Source organism: Rattus rattus, chromosome 11 (genome assembly GCF_011064425.1).
Source record: "Rattus rattus isolate New Zealand chromosome 11, Rrattus_CSIRO_v1, whole genome shotgun sequence".
NCBI classification, from domain to species: Eukaryota; Metazoa; Chordata; class Mammalia; order Rodentia; family Muridae; genus Rattus; species Rattus rattus.
Window position 1 is genome coordinate 80,992,759 of NC_046164.1, and position 7,596 is coordinate 81,000,354.

General features: G+C 46.4%; 1 pseudogene; it reads right to left on the bottom strand.

Annotated features, from left to right (window-relative positions):
• Positions 1–839: 839 nt before the first annotated feature.
• On the bottom strand, positions 840–987 carry LOC116912984 (annotated as a pseudogene).
• Positions 988–7,596: the final 6,609 nt, after the last annotated feature.

The window sequence follows — 7,596 nt, forward strand, 5'->3', positions numbered from 1 at the left end:
GAAAACATCTTTAAAATGGCTCATTGGGAGCCATATCAGACAGAGGTTTCAGCCACAGCACTGCCAACCCCGACTCTTTGCAGGGCGAGATCTCCTCCTGCTTTTGTCTCCATCTTTTCTCTCTTATCATTTATCTAGGTTCCAGAGCTGGCGTCACATACCCTTGCCTCAGCCTAGAGGTTTGCCTACCAGGAAACAAGGCTGGCACCTTCTACAGAGGGTTCTGGGACTCAGGATTAGCCGGGAATCAGCAGAGTCTGGGAGAGCAATGGACGATCACAGTAGTCACGAACAAGGACAGATTGTAGGAACTTCCAAAATGTAGGTGCCGTATGAAGTCCGCCAAATACACATTTTGAATACTCAGAGGCACACCCTTGTAAATTGCAGAAGACATATTGTTAAGATAAATGTGTATCTGTGGAAGGAGGTAAAGACAGAAGGGAAGGGGGAGGGAGAGCGTGTGCGCCTATTCCTATGGGTGCCTGTGTGTGTACAGGGATTGGGGGGATGGACCGTGTTCCACCGGGAGGGGGATATCACCTCCTTATCTATCTCACAATTCCTCTGCAGCCATATCACTTCCCTGTCCACTGAAAACCACCACTTAACACATTCCCCGAGCTCCAGACTTACACTCTCGACCGTCAGACGATGCCGCCAGTCTGCTCTCACCTACTTCATCATCACTAGTTGGAGAGTCCAACCTGCTTCTTTTTCTTATGTCCTCTGCAGGACCCGGGACAGGACACAGAACATACTGTTCCGAGCCATGGAGCAGAGAAAGGTTTCTCAGTGTCTTCCCCACAGACTGGCAGCGTCCATCTCTCTTTTCGATGACAGAACTCTTGACTGCCACAAGTCGTGCAGCTGAGTTTCCTGCCTTCGGAGGAGTCATGGGTTAACATGCCTACACTGCGATGGATGAGCCTCATCTTGGGAAAAATCACCCTCATGACCACGAGATCTCCCCTGCCAGGTAAGTATGTGTCCACACCTCCAGCAGGCTTGCTAGAAATGCATTCTCTGAGAATCCACCCAGGTATATAGAATCAGTCACTCTAGGGGTTGCAGCTGTGATCTGCCTGAATGGGTTCCCACAGGCTGGCCTGGGAAACACTGGCTGAGAAACAAGACTCAGGACTCACCCTAGACATTACTGGGCTTGCCTAGCCATATAGTGTTCAAGTCTCCTGTGTTTGTGCCGCCATTAACAGTAAATCCTGTTTAACATCTGCCTTCTCCTCTGAGCTCCTGGGACCTTGATTCAATCTTACTTTCCAAACTAACACGTGCGCTGTGTCTAGCATTGAGCTGAGGCTCAAATGCTTTTGAACTGCTCTCGTGAAGTTGTTTCAAATGATTAACTTAGCACAAGAGATGTCCCTACCTGTGCAACAAATGACACCCCTAACTCTAATGGCCTCCACAGCTGCCAGTGAGGGCAGGGAATACAGTTGACACACCACACCTTTCCAAGAGAACAACTCCAGGGAGAATCTCACCTCCTGAACAATGCAAGAATAATCCCTGATAAGACTCTCATTGTCCTTGGTGTGTTCTTAAACCAGGCTTTTACTCCTGTTTAAACAATAGGTGTGCAATTTTTCTTGGCCCTCAAGAAAATGGCTTTGTGTGGCAGCAGCCCATTCTGGAGGGATGGCCTTGATCCCTGGTTCTCCACTTTGGGAAAGCCCTTGGAAGCCTTTGCCATACTGAGCTCAATAAAACAGCAGAAAGCAGGTTGCATCCACACAATGGCTTAGACAAAAACAGGTACTAGCTATAAAGATACATGTGGGATCTTTCAACGTCTTCCTTATTTCAAACCCATGATGGCTTAACGAACAAAGTGACTGCTCACCTATTTGGCTGTGGTTTATCTAAGAGACCACATTCCTGTTCCTTTCTGTAGCTGATTGGGCTGCTGGGGTCTCCTTAGCCAAGAGAGTACTTGGCAATGTTGTGGGGGAACGATGAGAAATACAGAACGGTTACTCTCAGCACGGGCATTTCTTGCTTGGGGCATCCATTTGGGGAGTATAGAGATACCAGCCTCTTTCCCAGCAAAGGTGCTGGGAAAATTAAAGTCAGGAGCTGACTCGTGAACGAGCAATGGAAACTTGAACACCAAAGGAAAGCAAATGTACAGAGTGGTACAAGATCCACAGAGAAGGGACCCCATGAGAGACAGGGAAGGACTGGCTGCTGGACCCACCCCGGGCAGCTCTCCAGGCTTACTCGCCAAGTTTTCCCTTTGTCAAGGTGCATGTGAGTGGTCTTCTGTGTCTTAAAACTTAAGGAAATTGGGCTGAACACAGTATGGAACTTGCAGTCAATTAGAGTATTTTGGGGGTGACAGGTACTTGATTTTGATCGAACAATTATTTTGTCATTTGTAGGCCGATCAACAGTGATCCTAGGAGTCACACAGCCCAGGCTCAAACATGACTTCTTGTTTCCAGCTGATCAGTCCGTCTTAGGTAGGTTAACTTTTCTGGGCTGGTGTTTGCCTAGCGCTTGGAGTTAGAACTGTGCTCAGTAAATTCGAGCATCTCACAATCCACGCCTTCCCCACTGAGTCACAGTGGTTTGAATATTAGTCACAGTGTTGCTGAAATCCAGTTCAAACGTAAGATGTTTAGCTGGATTCAGGAAGACTGGAGCGTGTGGAAAGACTTTATAAATTGTAAAGGGCAGTTGGGTCTCTGTGGCTGTTAAACATATTCTAGACATACTGACTGTACAGGGGATACAGTGTATCAATCACATGCATCTTATTTAAATGACTCTAAGTAGCCCTGGTTTTGGTACAGGCAGGGGATTTCAAAATCCTCTGTAGATTCTGAAAGATAGCTGTCCTTCTTAAATCAGTTGTTTTCAAAGTGATAGTCCCCTGAAGAGCAGGGTCAGCATTATTTGAGAACGCCTTAGGGAAACACGTTCCTCAGGTGACTGGCTCAGAAATTCAGTCAGGCAGTTGACCTTAGGCAATTATTATAAACAGAGGATCCACCCCCACACTGCCCCTGCAGACAAGCAAGGTCTAGCCAGAAGCCCCAGAAGAGCACACAAATAAAGACCCAGACCTTAAGAGTCAACTTCCAGTAAGTTACCAAACCCATACCATTTGTCTATACATTCTATAGGATGTGACAAGGGAAGCCCATAGCCAGGACCACGCATTCCAAGAAAGTCTTAGCCTTTGGCTTTTCAGAGTGGCATCTGACTGGTGCTTAGACCCTTAGGCTGCATGAATACATTTGCTCGTCTGCCAACATGAGAGAGGAACAACTCCTAGGAGCCCTGACGGACATGCACAGGCCGGTCTTCGCTATGGCTTTACTGTACCTCATCGCCTCGTCTCCGGGCTTTTGAGACTGACTTTAGCATCCTCACAAGAGAGAAGCAGGGGCCCTCAGGAGTTTCAGCAAGTCCTCTTGCCACAACTCCAGTCTCTCTCCCAGAGAAAGGCCCCACGTTGCTTCTTGCCTCCCTCTCTTGGTCTTCCTCAGGCTTAGAAATCCTTACACCCACCTGGCTTCCGTCACAGCCATTTCAGGTTGAAAGGCCTCTCAGTGAAACAACCTGTGTAATGAGGAGACCAGTTCTTCCGACTCTCCAACAATTTGGGGAAGCAAGGATGTCATTCACTGAGCTCTCATTTTATTCGTGTTTTAATACTTGAAAGACGTATTGCTGGTTGGAATTTCTGATGTTTCAGAAAAGTGGAGAACGTTGAAACTTTTTAATGGTAAATAACAGGTTTACACAAAACCTGATGCCTTATTGTTTCATCAGAAAATACAACGCTAGAAGTAAAGTGAAAATCTAGTTCATTACAATAATTATAAACCACAGCGACAAAGAAGAAACGTTTCTTTTCTTCTTGGTTCTTAGAAAATACTTCATATTAACACTGCATTCAGTGTTTCGTTTTTTAAAACAAACCTTCTCAGGTCAGGTGTTGTGGCCTTCACTTGTAAACCCAGCATTTAGGAGGATGTTCCGGGAGGACTGGAAGTTTAGGCCAGACTTCGATACATAGCAAGTTTAAAAATGGATCAGGCAGGAGCTGGAGAGATGGCTCAGTGGGTAAGAGCATTGACTGCTCTTTCAGAGGACCTGGGTTCAATTCCCAGCACCCACACAGCAGCTCACAACTGTCTATAACTCAAGTTCCAGTGGCTCTGACTCTGTCACACAGACATGCAGGCAAAAACACCAGTGCACATAAAAGTAAGGAACAGATTGTAGGATGTACTATTGTACAGTTGTGTCTAAAACAACAAAAAATGTGTCTGACTGCTTATACATTCTACGAACTCAAAATTACCGGGTTGATAAGTCTTTATAATACCCGTGTGTTTTGCAAGAAGATTCCAAAATAAAAATTCTGTTTCAGTAGCTTTGAGGTAGAGTATGAATTTGAAAAAATGTTAAACATTGTATTGACCAAACTTCCAGTAACAACTTCCTACTTGCTATGATTTAATGTGATGGTGAAATTAACGAGTTAATATTTGGAGTTGAGACCTTTGGTATGTGTGTCAGACAGAGGCAGAGTGGAAAAAAAATACATATAGAGAGAGCTGTGTTTCTTAAAACTGTTGTTTTCAAAGTAAATAGTCCCCAGGCAGCAGGGCCAGCATTATTTGAGAACACCTTAGAAAAACAAGTTCCCCAGGTTATTGGCTCAGAAACGCAGGCAGGCAGATTATATACATTGTGTCTCTGTGTGTATGTAAGGAAGGGGCAGGGGCTTTATTACATTGGCAAACTCAGCTGTTGGAACCGAGTGCCTTTGCAGTCCCAATCTGGAACCGAAGTTCTCAAAAACTCCTGGGGAGTTATGGGTCTTCTGGAGTGCATTCTGGAAAACCAAAGAAGCTGGTATCTGATGTCAGCAGGGGACAGCAGTGACAGTAACAGAAAGAGATGCGCTTGCTCCAGAAGATGTCAGGCAGGCATGCGGGCAGCGCTGAGTTTCCTTGGCTCTTTACATCTGAGCCACAGGCTGGAGGGTATCACTCGCTGTGAGGGAAGGTCTACTCCCCTTAGTCCTTTCTAGAAATTTCCTCATTGACATGCCCAGAAGCTGTTTTCCTAATTAACTCCAGGTCCTCTCAATGTGACAATTAAGATTAGCCACAGTGATAGGTGTTAATGACTGGTATTGTAACTTGGTAGGGTCTAGAATTATCCAGGAAATGGGCCTCTGGTTATGCCTATGGGAGATTGTCTTGGCCATCTTTATTGATGGGGGAGACTTCTCAGTTGTTGAGACAGTTCCGGGCAGGGAATCCTGGGCTGTATACACAGAGAGGACAAGCTGGGAAGCAGCCTGCTTCCATTTCTTCCTGTTTCCTCATCGCAGATGTGATGTGAGCAGCTGCCTTAAACTCCTGTAGATTTGACTTCCCGGCTGTGACCGTCTTCACCTTGAACTGTGAGTTAAAATAAAGCATTCTCTCCCCTTAGGCTACTTTTCTGAGTGGCTTTATCCCAGCAACTGGGAAGAGACTAAGGTAGGCAGTTAGGATTAGTTCATGAAGGTGGGACCCTCATGCTTGCATCAGGGGACCTTAAGAGGAAAAGACCTCACCTGGCCCGTGTGCTCTGTCTTGCTTGGGGCAGCAGGAAGGCTCTCCCTAGATCCTAGCATCCTGCATTAGACTTCCCTTCCAGAACCACGAGACGGACAAACTTCTGTTCTCTGTAAGCAACTCGACTCTAACATTTTGCTAAGGCAAAAGATAATCCCCCCTCCCAAAACCCTAAGATCCAAATTTACGGATGAATAAAATTTATTCCTGCCAGTGGCTCAGAGGTGCTAAGCAATTCCCCCCCCCCCAGTCTCTTAAACAACGCAGGGCACCGTGGTTTCAGGCTAGTTCCTCTTCCTGGAAGCAAATATGTGTGATGTGTGATATCGTGGTGTACTGTCCCACTTCATGCTGATAACCAAGACTTGTCGGCCATGAACTTTCTCCCTCTTGGCCTTTGCTCTCTTGTCACTCTTGCTTCTAAATACATTTTAACCCGTGTAACATTTCTATTTGCTCAGAAATGGGCAATCAATTAGCTCTCAGTGTATCTCACTCAGGCTAGCCGTTGCACCGCATCCCTCAGTGTGGGTGCAGATTTCCTTTGCTGATGGTAATTGCTTGATGATTGGATGCCATAAAAAAAAACAAAAAACTCATGTTGATTTGCTTACATTTCTGGAAATTGTTTTCCTTAAACATGAGGCTACAAGAGAGTTTTGTTTTGATGTCCCTGCTTCAGGAGGATGGCATGTTTGTAACCTAAACGAAGTGGCAGGAGCAGAAGCTGCTCGTTACAAACTAGCTACAGTTTCGGTCCTCCTGGATGTGGACTAAAGTCTGTGCCGTTGTTTCGGTGTTAAACAGGAACTGACAACCTCTCCCTCATGCAGGACTCCCAGCCAGCCAGTATCAGCCACGGATGCTCGCCCTAGCATCTCTCAAGCCCGTGCTGGGATATTGTGGGTCACTAGACCGCAGAGACAGCAGAGGTGTGTGGGCCATTTCTTGCTCGTGGTGGCAAATGCAGGGTGCAGGACTTCTATGGAGATGCTCGGCTTTTCTGGGTACACTGCTTCTCATTGTTTAAATACGAAAAGTCCTCCAGAAGCCATGTTTGAACCCTTAGACCCCAGTAGTGACTGCGGGGAGGCGACGGAACCATTAGGGTGCTGCTTTGCTGGAAGTGCATCATCGCTTGGCTTTGGTATTTTAGTTGGCATTTGTCTATTTTTACTTTATATTCTCTTTCTCTGCTTCCTGGGTGTGAACGAAATGGGATCACTCTGCTCCCTGGCTGCCGTGCCAGCCTCTCGTTCCGGCATTGGTGTGCTTTCCCCGCTAGGATAGACTCTACGTCATCTGGAACTGTAAGCCAGAATAAACCATTGCTGCGGCAAGCTACACTGTTGTAGTAATTGTTAGAAAAGAATCTAGCATGGCATTAGTGGGTACATTCATCTCAGCGGCTGCCTGTTCCAGGGTACCCTGTCATGCTACCCCCAACTATTTCCTGTCCCCGGCGGTCTGTCCACCCCAGCTAGCCGCATGCCATGGCCGCCCTTTCCTGGCTGGCTCTCTGCCCCGAACTCTGTTCACATTCCCTGTAACCTGGTACAATCGAGACCCCAAAAGCTTATAATTTAGCAATCAGATTTATATGTTGAATTGTCAATCCACGATACTCAGAGCCGATTGAGTAACAATATAAACCGCCCACCTAGATAGGATAAATTGACCTATTTAAAAAAAACTATCCCTTAAATATTCATAGCTACCTGTGGCCATTTAAGGCCACCTGGATCTGGGTCGTCCTCCTGTGCCTCCTTCTGGGTTCTCATCCTTACTTTTTACTGTCCAATTACAGGCTTCACCTTAACTTGCACCAGCCCTTACCTGCATATAGACATCAACCTATGCTACATTTGTTGTATTTTATCAGAAAAGAAACTGCCATACCCCTACCCCCACCTCCACACACGTACTCAGCATACCAGTAACAGTAGAGGGTTGTTTATGGCAGAAGAGTAACGCTTCCTCATGTCCTCCT